Below are 16,519 nucleotides of genomic sequence, written 5' to 3' on the forward strand. Positions count from 1 at the left end.
ATGTGGGGTAGAAGCATGCAGGTGCAAGCACAGAGGGCTTCCAGGTGGCAACGCCCGGGCAGTGCGGCCACAGGGCTTGCAGCAGGGGGCTGGGCCGTGTGCCCGTCCAGGCACCAGCGGCTAAAGGATCAGGCAAGTGCAGAGCCCAGGCGCTCGCCAACCGCTGGCTCCCTCCGTGTCCTGTGCACACAACACCCCCCGCAGTCATTACTCTGAATGAACGGGAGCGTCTTCGGACCACCTGGGAGCAGCTTCCAAGGCACTGTTTACTGGACTGCAGGATGCCGGCGGGGGAGGCCCTCACCGAAAAGGGATCGAGCTACTATTAACCTCTACCTTAAAATGTTCTTTTTATAATAGGCTGTCAGGGATATTTTGGTGATTGGGGATTTCGACAGTGGCAATTTGTCCTTCTCCCAAAACAAACCTCAAAGCACAGGCCCGCAGGTTCTGGGAAGGCAGGGCCGGTCCTGCCGACCAGCCAGTCTGCATGCGACGCTGTTTTGGTTTCTGCATCCTGAGAAGACAACATCCACCATGGGGGGGCAAAACCCCAACGGTAAAATCTTCCAGAGCGGCCCCGGCCAATGTGTCCTGATGAGACTCACGTGGTCGACCAAATCACCCCTTTTTCTTACCAAGTATAGGACTTAGGAAATGAGGCAAAGTCGGTGCCTCACAGGATGGGGCACACAACTGTTTGCTGAGCGAATGCCTCCTCTAGGACCAAAGGTGTGATTGTGGTGTTTGGGGTGTTTTCCTCTTTCTTTCTTCCTATTTTTTTAAAGATTTTATTCATTTATTCATTTATTCATGACACACACAGACACACACAGAGGCAGAGACACAGGCAGAGGGAGAAGCAGGCTCCATGCAGGGAGCCCAACGTGGAACTCAATCTCGGGACTCCAGGATCACACCCTGGACCAAAGGCAGACGCTAAAACACTGAGCCACCAGGGCTGCCCCTTTCTTTCTTTTTAAATAAGACACTAAAGGGGCACCCAGGTGGCTCAGTCGTTTTAGCGTCTGCCATGGGCTCAGGTCATGATCTCAGGGTCCTTCGTCGGGCTCCCTGCTCTCCCTCTGCCTCTGCCCCTGCTTGCACTCGCTCACACACACTCTCTGTCAAATAGACAAAATCTTTAAAAAACACTAAATAGGATAAAAATAAATAAATACATAACACGAAACGTTTAACTCTCTTGAAACTAAGACGCAGATCCTGTTTAAAAAATGGGAAACGATAAATGAAACCCCCAGTGAACGTATACTGGTTGTTAAAACGGAGACTTCCTTTTAAAATGACAAAATTACCGAAAAAAAAGTGCTGTTTACCTGGAAAATGACAGGGAAATGGCTTCATCTGTGGAGTCCTGAGGACATAACCCTGTAACGCTTTCCAGAACTGAGAGCCACTGGCCGTCCCCTCTACGCCTCCAGTGAAGTCACATCCACATGCACCTGCTCTCCGCATGGGAAGGTTACATCTGTGTCCAACAATGTAAGAGGGACCCACCCCCTTGTAGGGTCCCCCAAGCTCATGAAAGTCCTAAATATACAGACTTTTCTATAACTGGGTAATTGAGAGAAAACAGACTCCATGCAGGAGGGGGCCTGGGGCCCTGCTGACCCAGCACATCCCCTGGCCCCTGCGATCGTGGCCCTGCAGACACCATTGAGCAGCTCAGCCTCGCGCCACTACCTCCGATGCAACCCCTTGCAGTGACCAGGGACGCGTCCATGTCCCCCCGTGGCCACACCACAAACTCTGCGTGCAGAGTGTCTCACGCTCCTCGCGATGCTCCATCCTGGCAGCCCCCGGCCCGCTGAGCTGAGGGGAACTGGTGTCCACGCCACCCCACGGGAAGCGTCCTGCAGAAGCTGCAGCAGGACCCCTGCCTCCGCGGTCTCCAACCTCTGCACCGACTCCTCACGGCCTCCTGGACCTCAAACCACAGGACGAGGATTCCACAAAAGGAGAATTCAGACCCGAGGGCAACGTGCTCTCTGGCTGTTCATTTTCCTGTGTGTCCCTTCCCATCTCTGGGCCTCCTGCATTGCCTCTCGCCCGGGCCACCTCACTAGCTCTTCTACAGCTCTGCCCTCGGGCTGGTCACGGGGCCCGGCGGTGCATGAGGAGAAGACGACACTTGAGCCACCAGTTCCTAGCACGGCTCCCAGCGGGATGGCTCTCGAATGCAACGCTCCCTTCCGCGTGCAGACTGCGTGCCCCCACCTTCCCCTCCCAACTGGGGGCACACACTATACTAAATTCATCTTTAAAAACCCCCATTCCTCATCCAGCGACTGCACATAAAGGACATATGACCCAGAAACCCTGAGTTTTACCTCCAGATGAGTCGTGAACCAGCTAGAAGGCTTCTCCTCTTCAATTAAAAGGACAGAAGGAAGGAAAGGAGAGAAACACAGGAAAGGGAGGAGGCCCAGGGAGGGAAGTTATTGAGGTCCTCGGTCTATCTGAGCCTCTTCTCTTGTGATGTCCCCTCATCCCGCCATCGGGGCAGAGGCCCCCCCCCGAGAGACGGCATCTGCGTGGACCCACACAGTCACTCATACAGATTAGCACGGGACCCATTTCGACCCGAAGACTCCTTGTGTGGCCAGTGAGGGTGGACATATGCTCAACCGAAAGTCAGGCTTGCATTTGGGGCTACTTAACCTTCCTATCATCGGAGAACTCTCAATGTTACCTCGACCCCCTCCTCCTCTCCAGAGCCCCGTGTGTCCCTGTGGAAGGCACGGGGCACGGTCCAGAAAGAAACGTCCTCACACATCTCAAACCCAGAAACTGGATTTCAGGAGTCCAGCTGCTTCTCCTGGACTTGTTAGCCTGATTCCAGTCGATGTCAACTTCTCGTTCCTCTGCTCCAGTGCGTGGGACGGTCTCCTTAGACATCCACCTTTTCAAATTACCATGATGTTGGGGCGCCTGGGTGCCTCAATCGGCTAAGCATCTGACTCTTGATTTTGGCTCAGTCATGACCTCAGGGTTGTGAGATCGAGCCCCATGTTGAGCTTGGCACTGAGCACGGAGCCTCCTTAGGGTTCTCTCTCTCCCTCTCCCCCTGCCCCCCACTTCTCTCTCTCTCTCTCTCTCTCTCCTTATGAGGCCACAAACCACAGGAAGAGCATGGGGTCGCCCAGTCATGAACCGAACACCTTCTGCGTGTGAGGCCCTGGGCTGGGCACCGGCTATGGGCACCCCACCTCAGGAAGCTCACGTGGAGTTGATAAAATAACCCAAGTGCATCATGAACTCCATAAAATAGAAGGGAAAGAGTAATGTGTTACTGATGGCCCAGTAAGTGTCGGGTTACCTGTGTAAGCTCACCTGCCAAGGTAGTGGAGCTACCGCCACAGTCCAAGGGGCTGTGGGTGCTACCTGACTCTCCACAGGAGGACACTGAGCCAGGAGGTTGGAGCTCACACGGAATATTACACGTGTTTAGAGTGAGTGAGAGACAGTTTCCAAAACGCCAAGAGACACAACCAGTCCTACGTCCACCGGGCCACACAGGGAGGGCGGCCCCAGGAGAAGCCGCATCTCCAGGGGGCCTGGCCAGGAATGCTTCACGGAAGAGGCCCCTCCGGGGTCGGAGGATGTTGCTACGGGGGAGCAAAGCGATGCCAGGCAGACGCAGAGATGAGAAACAGTCCCGGCCGCGCTCTGGAAGTGGAGGCCCGGCCCCGTGGAGCCGCGCACCCCGTGGAGCCGCGCACCCCGTGGAGCCGCGCACCACAAGCCCTCCTCGCCGTGGCTCCTTTATTTCCCCGTTTACCGAAATGAACGTTAAGGGCGTCCTTGCCGCGCGCAGCTCGTCTCTCCCTGCACATTAAAATCTCTTTCCAGGCCAGATCGGCGTCTATCTTTGGCTCCCAAAAGCTCCACTCGCAGGGCCTTGGGCAACGTCGGTGCTTAATACAGAACTTAAATGAACAGTTAATAGCATCCGAAATCAGAAAATGGGCTTTCATAGGAGTCCAATGTCAAAAATAAAATACATAGAATACCTCCAACCGTCAGAAAATAATCTGTTCTTTCCCGGTGCCGGGTCGCTGCTGCATATTATCGTTCTAATGTCTGAGTACAGCTAAAGGAAGAAAGTGCAATCTGAACACAAATCAAATACCTGCAAAGCAACCAACCAACCCTTCTGTGACGTGACTCGGGGCAGTAAGACACCCGTGAACTGACTCAACGTTAGGTGTAGGAAAAGAAAAGCATTTATTTATTATTTCTCTTCCAGCCGCAGAGGCATCCCGTGATGTTTCTGCGTGTCGTCCTCGTGCAGGGGCCGTGCTAACCTTCCCTGTGTCGTTGCAACGTCTCGGTAGCTGTGCTGCCGAAGCGAGCACCATCACATGACGTTTTAAAAGAGAAAACACGACCAAAGGCATAAAGGAGACAAATGATAAATCCACAAACCAAGGGGATCCCTGGGGGGCTCAGTGGTTTAGCACCTGCCTTTGGCCCAGGGCGCGATCCTGGAGACCCGGGATCGAGTCCCACATCAGGCTCCCTGCATGGAGCCTGCTTCTCCCTCTGCCTGTGTCTCTGCCTCTCTCTCTCTCTCTGTGACTCTCATGAATAATAAAAAAAAATCCACAAACCAAGAAAGACATCAAGGGGACCAGGTTTATTTCAAACACCAAAGTAGGTTTTTTTAAGCTTTCCCTGATACCACACATGCACACACACACACACACACACACACACGTGCGTGCACACACCTTAAAAAGGCATCACACTGACCAGTGACTTCACAAGATCCCTCTGCTGCCAGATTCAAAATAACACGCAGGCCCGTCCTTCCTTCAGCTGAAGAGAGCAAACCAACCACCTGCACACGTGAACACGGCATCGGTGCAGGGACCCTGTGACAACTCACCCGTGCACACACCAGGACCCTGCCCGTCACGGCCATGATCGCGCCTGCTGGGGACGAGGAGGTTGGGAGCAGAGAGAAGAGATAAATGCCATGTGCTGAACAAGCCCACGGCGCTTCTGACTTCCATCGACCTCCGTGCACGCCAGCATTTCTGAGGCACGAGTGCTTTCTCTTCACTCCCCAGACTGGCTCAAGTGTCTTTCTGTGTGCGTGTCGGTCATCACCGTCCAGGATACACGCCGGCCACTCTTGTCGCCCCGATGAAGTAGCATCCGGGGACCCCGGGGGGCCCACCCCACTCCACTGATCTAACAAAACAAAAGCAGAGGCTCCCTTCCCGGCATGCCTTCCGGGCATCAGAAGCAAACTTTTGCTAAGTTTTCAAAAATAGGAATGTGAGCCAGACTCTAAGCGTTGCTCTGGAAACCTCAGAGAGACACCCGGCTCTGCTTAGAGACCTCCTTCCAAAGGAACAAACGTCCACGCTGCACATCCTAGCCCATCCCAGGGGAGGAACAGAAGAAAATAAAATCAGAGGGTTTCAATGGGCAAAAAACCCAAACCGCACAGTTTACTTTTTCTCCTCCCATGTTTCCACAGTTTTCTAATGGCCTCCACGGTCATAGAATATCCTCCCAGATATTACAGGAAATCTGTGCATTTCTGTTTTTTTTTTTTTTTAAAGAGATTTTATTTATGTATGAGAGAGAGAGAGCACACGAGCAGAGGGGAGGGGCAGAGGGAGAAGCAGATGCCCTGCTGAGCAGGGAGCCCGATGCGGGACTCGATTCCAGGACCCTGGGATCATGACCTGAGCCAAAGGCAGACGCTTAACCAACTGAGCCACCCAGGCACCCAATCAGTGCATTTCTAAAGATCAACTCATTCTTAGAATCCCAGAATGTGAAGGCACAAGGGGGGGGGGTGCTGTGAGGAAACAAAGGGTCACAGTGAGGAAGTGACAGGGCGCTAACCCTGTGGGTCCCCCAGTGAGAGCAGCACCACGGCAGACAAGCCCTGCGGGGTCCCAGGGGCCTGGGCACCCACTTGCTGCTCCAGCCACAGTTCCCCGGGATGTGAGCGAGCAAACAGACCCCAGGGGCTCTGTGTTTCCAATCAACCATCAAACTACTTTGCAAAAGTTCTCAGTCTCCACCGCTCCTGTCAATCCCTCTGCTTCCTTCCTACCTTGCCCACCTCCCGGCAGCCCCCAGGCGCAGCCGTGGAGATCGAAGCCCCCCGGCCCCAGGGACGTGGGTGGGAGGGCCCTCGGGAGCTGCAGGCTGGCTGGGATGCTTCCCACGGACTCCACCAGCCTCACCGGGAGCTGGGCCGCCACGGTGCGTTTGCAGGATCTGGTGGCCCTGGCCTCCCACGGGGAGTGCTGTGTGCTGGGGATAGGTCTCGGGTACTTGGGTGGGACCGTCATGTGTCCCGCCCTGGGGGACTAAGAGGATGGTCAGGCCGGCAGCTGGCACTGCTGAGCCACGCCTGGGAGCCACATGCCGAAAGCCTCATCGAGGAGCTTCGCTGGGGCGTCCAGTAGATCCCTCAGCTTGTATCCAAGGGTCTTCACAACCCACCCAGAACACCCTGGACACCTGACCTTGGGCACGACCCAGGTCCTCTTCCCCAATCTGTCCCTGAAGGGTTTTGGGAGGGAACTGGCCTTTCACCACACAGAAGTGTCAGAGTCCTGCACTGAGCCGCGCTGGCCACGGGCCGCAGGAGCCGGTGTGCAAGGACCACCCAGCAGGAGACGGCACGCCCCCAGCGCCGCATGCACGGAGGAGGGCAGGACCCAGAGCCGGGCACCCTGCACCCGACGTGGGGTCAGCCCCGCAACCGCCCTGCGGCACCGAGCTCACCGTCTCCGGGTCTCTACTCCTCATGTCCAAAACAAGGCGGAAAGGCCCACGTCCGCGCTCCTCGCGAGGAGTAAGGCAGGTTTCACGAGCAAAGCGCCCAACAGGGCCCAGGCACAGGAGATCCTCGGGCGCAGGAGATCCTCACAGGGGACCCTGTCCCCCGCTCGAGCTCGGCTCAAGCTCGTCAGAGTCAGCACCACCCCGAGGGGGACAGAGCTTTCAAACTTCCTCTCGAGGAGACGCACTGCGCTCCCTCCGTGTCACAGGCTCCCTGCAAGTGCTTCCCAGGAGGGGCCAGGGGGTGGCTGCTTGTGCTACATCCGAGCCAAAGTCCACAGAAACTAAGCAGAGCTCATAAAATGCTGCCGGGGACCCCTGGCATGTGGCCGGAGGGCAGGGAGGACGGGGGCACTGTAGTCCCGGGCCCTCTGACGCCAGCAGGTGGGCGGCCTCCTGCGGGTACCTGGCGCAGCCGGGCCCGCAGCCTCAGGGAGCAGAGAACAGGGCTCTGAGTCATCTACCCCCGCTCAGCCCACAGGCGCCAGTTGATTTGGAAACAAAAGAGGAAAAAAAAAAGTCTTGCTGCCAAAACAAAAGTGTTCTGTAAGCACCTGGCCTGCTTGAGCGCCAAGACCCCCCGTGGGTCTGAAACACCCGGATGGTGACCCCAGGCTCAGCACGGGCTTTGGGTCTGGCAATGCCACCTGCCCCGCCAGCCCAAACCAGGGAGGTGGGGAACACGCACACACGTAGTGCTCTGACCTCTGTGTCTTCAGGCTCATGCAGCAGAAACAGGGAGCACCGCATCGGCGCCCACGTGCCAGGCCCAGCCCCGCACGCCCCCCTGCCCACAGTCCCAGGAACAACCCTACCGGGAAGCGGCGCCCAACCCGGGACCCTTTGGGAAGTCAATGATGGCCACGGGGACGGTCCCGGAATAGTGGACAACGAGGCTCTGGCCTGGCACCGAAGAGCCACATCAAAGTCCCAGGAACATCAAAGTCCCAGGAACGCGCCCCTACGATTCAGGAGAGAGTCTGCTGCACGGCGGCTGCAGGCGGGGGGCCCGGCTGACTCCTGCTGCTCCCCAGGGCACTGCAGGCCCCCCCGCCAGGGGCTTAAGAAGGGGGTCACACAGGTCATTTTCTCAAGGTATATGCTGGCAAGTCCACACACCACTAAACCCTTCGGGTCTGGAAATTTCATCGTAATAGGCTGCTCTAGTAAAACTCGTCTTTCCTTCCAAACCGGCTGACAGCTAAAGGGGTGGGAAAGAAAAGCAAGGAAGGCCTGTCCTCTCCCCGTCTGTCCGTCCGCGCTGCCTCTGTCACAGCAGTTAGCAAGCTAGCCGGGGGCTGTCTTCAAACACCTTTTACCCTCTGGACCTCTGGCCAGCCTTCGGACGGAGCGGCCGGCCAGAGCGGTGAGGCTGCAAAGGGAGGGCGGGGCGCGGTGCAGCGGGACCAGGTTCCAGCACCCCACGGCCGGCGCACGTGACAACCCTTCCGCAAGACGGCCGTGTGCTTCCATCTGTCACCTCGCAGAGCAACGTGACAGGAGCCCTGCGGCGGTCCATACGCTTCCTCCTTCCTAACCACCCACCTGAGTCCGTGATGGCCTCGCAGGGCACAGCCAGGATCGGACAGCCTTGGCTGCAGCCTCCAGAAGAGAAGCTAGGAACCTGGTACCAGGATGCAAAACCCCAGACACGCTGGGACTGGGGGCTGGGGGAGTGGGGAGGGTAGAGGAGGTCGCAGGACCTGCACGGTGGTGTCTGGTTCAAAGCCCGGGGAAGGGGTACAGCAGATAAGGACGTGTCTTCTGCCTAAAGCATTTGCAGAGTCGGGTCTCAGAAGATGTTCAGAATCAGAAGCTGCAACAGTCTCAGTATTTAAAGAAATGACAGTGTCACTTAATCCCATAGATACAAGTGTGCAAACCTGCCTGGGAAAACATGGGGACAAACAACGCGGGGCATCACCCCCCTGCAGAGTCCACGGCACTAGGTGCATCGGCACGTGCAGCCAGGACGCCAACACCACGGTGGGCAGCAGGCGGACCAGGGCCCCTCTGAGCCATCACGGCATCAAGCACTCACCGATCTGCCAATATTCCCCTTAAACCACACTTTGCACACAGGTTACCAGGGGATGCAAAAGGGGACCCGAATCACTGCCGCTCACTCGCTCAGTCAGCAAACACTCCCAAGTGCGTCCTGACCTTCAGGTGCTCCCTCAAAGCCCAGCACCCCAGCACCTGCAAGGCTTTGCACCGCTAAGGAAACCCATGACCACAGGGCCCAGGAATGGGGGCTGGGGCGGCAGCAAGTGCAGGGGAGTGGGCGGGGTGGGGGGCTCCTGCACCAGCCTGGTCCCGGCACAAACGTCCTGCAGACACGTGACAGACAGACGGGAGGGAGTAACCAGTGAAAAACCATCCTGGACTCCAGCCGGGTGGCGGCCAGGGCCCCGACAGCATGAGACGGCGGCGGCCAGGCCGGGTGCAGTGTCTGGCTTGGCCCCCGAGGCCCTGGGAGCCACGGATGGGAGTTCTGCAGAGTCTTTCATGTTTGTCATTTTCGAGCAATTATTCTGTAGCTTAAGGGCAGAGAAGCCAGTAATAACGTGGAAATGGCCCCGCGTTTTCCGTAGCATGTGGATGCCGTCGGATAGTGGGTAAGGGAGCGGGTATGCACGACCGAGCCTTCCAGACGCGACAGGCTGAGGCGGCTGAGCAGCGCGCCCGGGGGTCAGGAGGTCAGAACACACGTGTGCGAGGATCTACCTGGAGCAAGAGGGAAACGGAAAGCATCTGGGCGTCACATTCAGCCGAGCCGGACTCAGGAGCCAAGAGCAAGCGGGATCCTGTGCGCTTGGGCACTTCTTACCCCCGCCGCCCCGCAAGCCTGGGCGCTGCCGCTCCACTGCCACCTGCGCAGGGGTCGCGGGGAGGGGGGAGGGGGGAGGGGAGAGAACGTGCACACGGGCGCGGGGAAAGCACCAGCGCACACGCACGGGAGCCGTCAGGCGGGGAGCCAGGGGCCCCGAACACCTCTGACTGCAGCTCAGCCGCCCACAACCACCGCACCAGACACTGAGGACACAGGGACGATTATGGAAGGTGTTGTCCTCAGGGACTTTACAGGAAAATAATCGGCTCGGACTGTGTGTCTGACCTCAGGGGGACAGACGCTAGGAAGCTGCCAGTCGGCAGCCAAGGCTCCTTGGTGTCAGACACAAGTCTCCATGAATCAGAGCCCCCTTAACATGTAATCTGGGCTATTTTGGAACACCCCATAAACCTTAAAACGGTTTAGAGGGATCACCTTGTTGTCGAAGGTCTCAGAGGGCCCACAGCCACGTGGTATTTTTACAGCTTCTTCTGGAGTCGAGAGCTGTACGGATTTTGTGCTCACTCTGAATTTAACTAGTATTTAAGTGTGCTGATTATAGCTGCAAACACACTGCTTATTCCAGCGTGGGGTTGTGGAGAGGTGGACGGGGAAGCAGCTTTGGAAATTTACAGCACAGAAATAGCATGTGGTCTGTCGGCTTGAAAGAACGGATCCCTCTGCGACCAGCAGTGAGAAGACGAGCAAGAGCCCGAAGCAGACAAAAGGCAAGAGAAGAGACCAGCCTCTCGGTCACCACGTCCCTGTTACGGGGACTCTCGACTGGCTCCTCCTTGGGCTGGCAGGCTCCCCGGGAAGCCCGCAGCAGGCCCAGGGTTGGGAATTAGAAGACACTGCAAGTCTGGCTGGAAAACTGGGGTCACGCAAGCAAAGGACCTAGACAGACATGACCTGGATTTGAAGAAATAATTCAAAGTGGAAACGTGTAAATCATGTTCTCGTCAGCTCCACGTGGAGCAGCAACTCTACCTGGTTGTGGGAAGGAGCTGGTGGCTGCAGAGAGCCCGGAAGGGGCCGTGAAGACGTGGACTCTGGCCCAGCCACCAGCCAACCCGGGATGCTTCCCGTTTCTCTTCTGATGAAATATAGGGGTTAATGCAAAGGAGTGCTGGTGGGCTCTGCAGCTCCCTGGCTTTCTCTGGAGGCCAAGGCCAAGCACCCTTAGTGTGGGCTACAGGTGTCCCGAGCTTGTTCCACCCTGAGTCTGCTCTGCCCTTTATTTCCACTTATTAAGACATTGGCCTTTCATGAGACTGATTTGAAGAAAGGGCCACTGCACCACCACCTCCCCAAAACAATTTTGGAAACCACTGTAGCGCAGAGTTCCATCATCTCCTTTGAGCTGAACGTCCTACAATTCTATAACCAGACACATGGGTGTTGTCATACAATGAAACATTCAGGAGAAAAGGCACATCTGATCTGGCCCTAATAGGGTCTGGCATAGTGCCACAGACACCTAATAAACACATTTAATAATGAAACTCTGATGTGTCCCAGAATTTTAAGTCCCTGAGAAAAACATGGGACAAAGAGGTTTCTTAAAAAAAAAAAAAAAAATATATATATATATATATATATATATATATATATATACAGAGAGAGAGAGAGAGAGAGAGAGAGACTATTGGCCTTTTATTTTGTGGGCAGTAATGGTGGGAGTCTCCTTATACATGTTGATACACTATTAAGAAATAAATGTAAAATCAAATTATAGAATTACAAAAATCTACAATACCTTGCTGATAATAACTAATTCTAACACTGTTACGTTCTTTCTTTATGTTTGCAAAGTATATGAAGGAGCAGAGCTCTCTCTTTACATGCAGTTTAGATCTGGATCATCCACCTAGTCCAAACTGACCAATAAATAAATACGTTTTTATACTAATATTTGTTGCACACACTCCACTGACAATCTACACAGGAGTCATGAAAACCTTCCTGCAGCAGAAGGGTTAGCACCCCTTGGGATACTCCCAATACTGAAATGGGTTTAGGACCCCAGAGACTATACCTTTAGTAGCAACAAAGACGTAATTACTTTAAAACAAAAATAAGAAACAGCTACTCCTCTCAATATGATGAATTAGATTCTATAATGGTCTCTCACACTGGAAAATAACCAAAGCCCAGTCAGAATATTAAAACAAAGCAAAACAACAACAAAAAAAGCACACATAGCTTATAAGTCTAAGTCAATCACGGTGTTCTAAAGGTTTGTGTATTTTAAAGACCGAGGAGTTAAGATAATTATCTTAGACTTTATGTATAGTATATGGTAAAATTTCAGCAGTATCCACTAAGATGAAAGAAACTGAATGTATAACTGCCAAATTATAAAAGGAAAAGATGCAGTAAGAATACAAAGACATGAACATGCACTTAAAAGGAAAGTAAGAAAAGAATATAAAAATAGTTTGGGAGATAAAATCCAAATATACTAAAGATCATAAGAAATAGATGGATTAATAAGCTTGACAGCTGAAACAAAGAAATGATAAAACTGAATTGTACAAAGAGAGGAAGATACATCAAATCTTGAGAAACTGGAAAGATTGGAAGTCAAAGGACAGAGAAAGGTGAAACAGGGAAATGCTAACCAAAAGAAAGTTACTGGAAAAATTAGAATTTAAAACAAAAAGCCTAACTAGAAAAAAGAAAGTAACTATACAACACAAGTCCACTTCATTATTAAGCTAGAATAATTCTAAACTTGTATACATCGAATAGCTGCAAAATATAAAAAGCAAAATTGATATAGTTACTGACAAAAATGGCAAATACACCATCCAAGGGAACGTTCATTATAACCTAATATAACGAACATACAAAATTTGTAAAAATATGGAAGACAGAAAAAGCACTATTAATCTAAATTTAATAAACATGTAAATCTCAGAATCAGCAAACTGCGAATTCACAAACTTCACAAAACTACACGGAACATTCAGAAAACCGAACAACACACAGGGTCATAAAAAATGACTCATCAAATTTCAAATAGTGGTATTATCACATGGACCATCTCACATCGATGCAGTCAAGACCACCGTCAATAATGAAGAGTCCCCAACTTCGAAAACTGTCAAAGACTTAATATTTCATGGGCTTAGAAGAAAGTACAGAACCATGATGAGAGTATTATTTAACAAAAGTTAAGATGCCATTAAAGCAGTACAGAAAAAAAAAAAAAAAAAAAAAAAAGCAGTACAGAGAGGGAAATTCATCATCTTAAATGCTTCATTAATATTAAAAAGAAGTCTAAAAATTATTGAGCTGTCTGAAGCTTAGTAATTCAGGAAAGCAACTATAGAATAAACAGAGTAGAAGACCTGATAGAGATAAAAGTAAAACACAAGGTTAAAATAGAGTCAACTAAGGCAAAAGTATTTTGCTTTTAAAATAAAAATGAACTCTTTGGCAAGTTGGTCAAGAAAAAAAAAAAACAGATGTGGCCCAATAAATGATATTTGTAATGAAACACAAATAGCAGAGACTTAAAAGTGAATGAATAATTTTGTACTGATTTTAAGTTGAGAATAGGGAATATTAAATGTACTCCTAGAAAAATATAATAATTTAAGAAAACTGGCTCAAAAAGGAGTTCAAATAATTTTATAAACCCTAAAAAAAAAAAAAAAAAACTTGAGCAGATAGAAATCTTCCAACAAGGAAAGCACTAGATCTGGTCTTCAGCTGAACACTACCAAAATTTCAAGAGCAGATAATTCAAATCATGCAAGGAATAGGAAGAAAAGAAAAAAAATAAATCTTTCTACATCAGACAAAAGCAGTTAGAGTCAGGGAAAATATAGACAAACTGACTCATGAGTAAAGAAAAAAAATTTAAACAAAGTAAGACCAAATAGAATCCAGATGTGTATCAGAATTGCATTAGTGGGGAAAAAAACATAAGGTTGAACTAGCTAGATTTACCCTAGGAATACAAGAGAGTTTACCATTGGAATAATACACTTACTATAACACAGTAAGAGGAAAACAGTGGAAACCATAAGGTCATCCTAATAGATGCAGAACAGCCTTTTATAAAACTCAATATGCACGTATGATCAAAAACGTAAGACACAACTCTGCAAAACAGAAGGGAAAAAACATAAGGGAACTTCCTTAACCTAATAGGGAACATTAAAAAAAAAAAAAAAAAAAAGCAACAGTAACATCACTCTTAATTAAATTAGAACATTCCTTTTAGAAATCAAAGGCAAGGAAAGGACATCTTCCACTACTTCAATGTAATATTGTAGTAAGGGCCCAAACTCAAACAGGAAGCTAGGAAAACAGGCAAATTGAAAAGGAATAAACAATACTTAATTTAGTCACACATGACTTTTTATATAAGGAGATATCTACGGACAAAATATTAAAAATACTGAAGGCTTGGGAGAGTGGCTAAATGCAAGCTCAACATACAAATGTCAATGACATTTTTATACCCCAGCAAAGATGCCATCTCCAAAAGCATCCAAACTAAGGTGCCTAGGAGCAAATGAACACACGCAACATGTATGTACCTAGGACAGCACACAGCAAAGTATAGAACTACCAAAAAACATTTGTGAAGACATAGACAATGATACAATGTTCATAAACAGGACTCAATATAGAAAAGGGTGAATTCTTTCTAAACAGACGTATATAGAATTAATGCAATTCAAGCAGATGCCCAACAGGTTTTACTCTTATAATTGGGGTGTTGTGTATTAACTTTAAAATTTCTACAGAAGGCCAAAGCCTGAGTACAGCCAAATACCAATGAATTAGAGGAATAAGGTGAGAGGGCCAAATATCAAGTCTTAAAAGAGAGCTACAATAATTAAGAGCATGATGGGGTGCCTGGGTGTCTCAGTCGGTGAAGCATCCAGCTTCTGGATGATCTGCCTCCAGATCAGGTCATGATCTCAGGGTCCTGGGATCGAGTCCCACATCGGGCTCCCTGCTCCATGGAGAGTCTGCTTCTCCCTCTCCCCCTACCCCTCCCTCTGCTTGTGCTCTCTTTCTCAAATAAATTAACTAAATTAAATAATTTTTAAAAACAGCATGTTGCAGTGATACAGAGGTAGGCAAATTAACAAACATAATAAACGGAGAAGACACAGAAACAAACCCATGCACATATAAAAACTGAATATATTACACAGCGTGTATTTCAGATCAGTTGGAAAAAAAAGTATTATTTGGTAGATGGTGCTAGGTAAATTATTTTTCCTATGGACAAAAATCATATTGGATTCCTACATCACACACCAAAATCAACTCCACATGATGTTAAAACTGGAAAAGGAAAATATAAAAGTAACTTCTGACCTCAGGATGCAGAAGTGCATCTTACAATGAAAATGAAAGGCCCTACTATAAATGGGCAAGGATGACACACTAAATACCCTAAAATCCAGAAAATCTTTTCATCAAAAGACCCCTTGTGAAAATATATGGCACAGGCTGGGAAGTGATATTTTAACATATGAAGCCAACAACATTAGTCTTCAGAACATTTTAAGAAGGTTTCAAATCAATGAGAACACACCCAATTCAACGGAAAACGAGACCAAAGGAAGGAGAGGAGGTTTTTTTTACAACAGAGGATAAGGTGGTGATGAAGCATGCAGAAAGCTCAGTGCCCTGGACACACTACGCTCACTTTACTGTTAACTGTGCAAAAACTAGAAGCCTAAGAACACCAGGTGTTGGGATAAGACAAGCGTGGATCTCACAAGAAACCCGTTCACTGCTGGTGACAATGCAAACTGGTGTAACCGCTTCCCAAATCCCTACATTTTCTTGTAAGGTTGATCATGAATTAGCCTTTCTTCAGGCCCAGAGGCTCCTGCTAAGTAGATAACCGAGAAAAAAACAAGAATAGCAAAATAGCTTTTGCCAAAATAGCAAAAGCAGAATGTTTTATGCCAATAATACACCAAAGCTCACCCAGCGTCCACCGGCAGGAAGATCACGGATTGCTCGGGGTCACATCATCTCCTGTTCCGTAAGGGGTAGACGAATACGTACAGCCACACACAGCAACGTGGTCAAATCGTAGAAACGGAGCACGGAGCACACCGGTCTGCTCACAGCCTGACCCCATTTCTAAGAGTAAAATTCTATATACAGTTTAGGGAGAGACAGAGACCATCTGAACCAGTGATGGGGGATGAGAAGCAGGGGAGGGTGGGACGTGAGGGCAGTCAGACCAGACGGGGTGGGGAACGTTCCCAGGGATGCCCCCCGGTGGATAATGACTTTGGGGAAGAGACCGGCTCATGGATGTTCAGGACTTGTGCTTCGTGACACACATACATGGGGAGTCCGAGGTATCACGGTGCTGCCCGACGTTTCTTTAAAAGCCCTCCTTGGAACAGTCCAATGGCTTATCTGGTTTAGATTTTAAAAGGGTTATCTTCTGGGGCACCTGGGTGCCTCAGTCGGTTAAGTGGCCACCTCTTGATTTCAGCTCAGGTCATGATCTTGGGGACCTTGGGATGAAACCCTGCACCAGCTCCGTACCCAGATGAGAGCCTGCTTCAGGAGTCTCTCTCCCTCTGCCCCTCCCACCGCCTGCTCGCTTTGCTCTCTCTCTCTAAAATGAATAAATAAATACATCTTCAAAATAAATAAATCTTCAAAATAAAAATAAAAAGGTATCTTCTCATGAGCACTAAATTTTTCTAGATGGGTAAATAAAAAAAAAATATTCATACTGGTTTTCTCTGGGGAAAACAGACATAGGCATTTTTAAACTGGTATTTAATATCCTCTCTGTAGTTTTAATGATTTTACTATGTGTGTGTATTTATTTTAAAAGTAAGT

The 16,519-nt window shown here is 50.0% G+C and overlaps 1 protein-coding gene and 1 non-coding gene across 5 annotated transcripts in view; both read right to left on the bottom strand.

The window, feature by feature from the left end:
• RNF144A (ring finger protein 144A) overlaps positions 1-16,519 on the bottom strand; it is a 118,656-nt gene that overhangs the window by 67,353 nt on the left and 34,784 nt on the right. The window lies entirely within an intron of this gene.
• On the bottom strand, positions 4,271-4,379 carry LOC121492271. Its single transcript, XR_005988173.1, has one exon. It is a non-coding gene; the product is annotated as a U6 spliceosomal RNA (small nuclear RNA).

Source organism: Vulpes lagopus, chromosome 5, assembly GCF_018345385.1.
Source record: "Vulpes lagopus strain Blue_001 chromosome 5, ASM1834538v1, whole genome shotgun sequence".
NCBI classification, from domain to species: Eukaryota; Metazoa; Chordata; class Mammalia; order Carnivora; family Canidae; genus Vulpes; species Vulpes lagopus.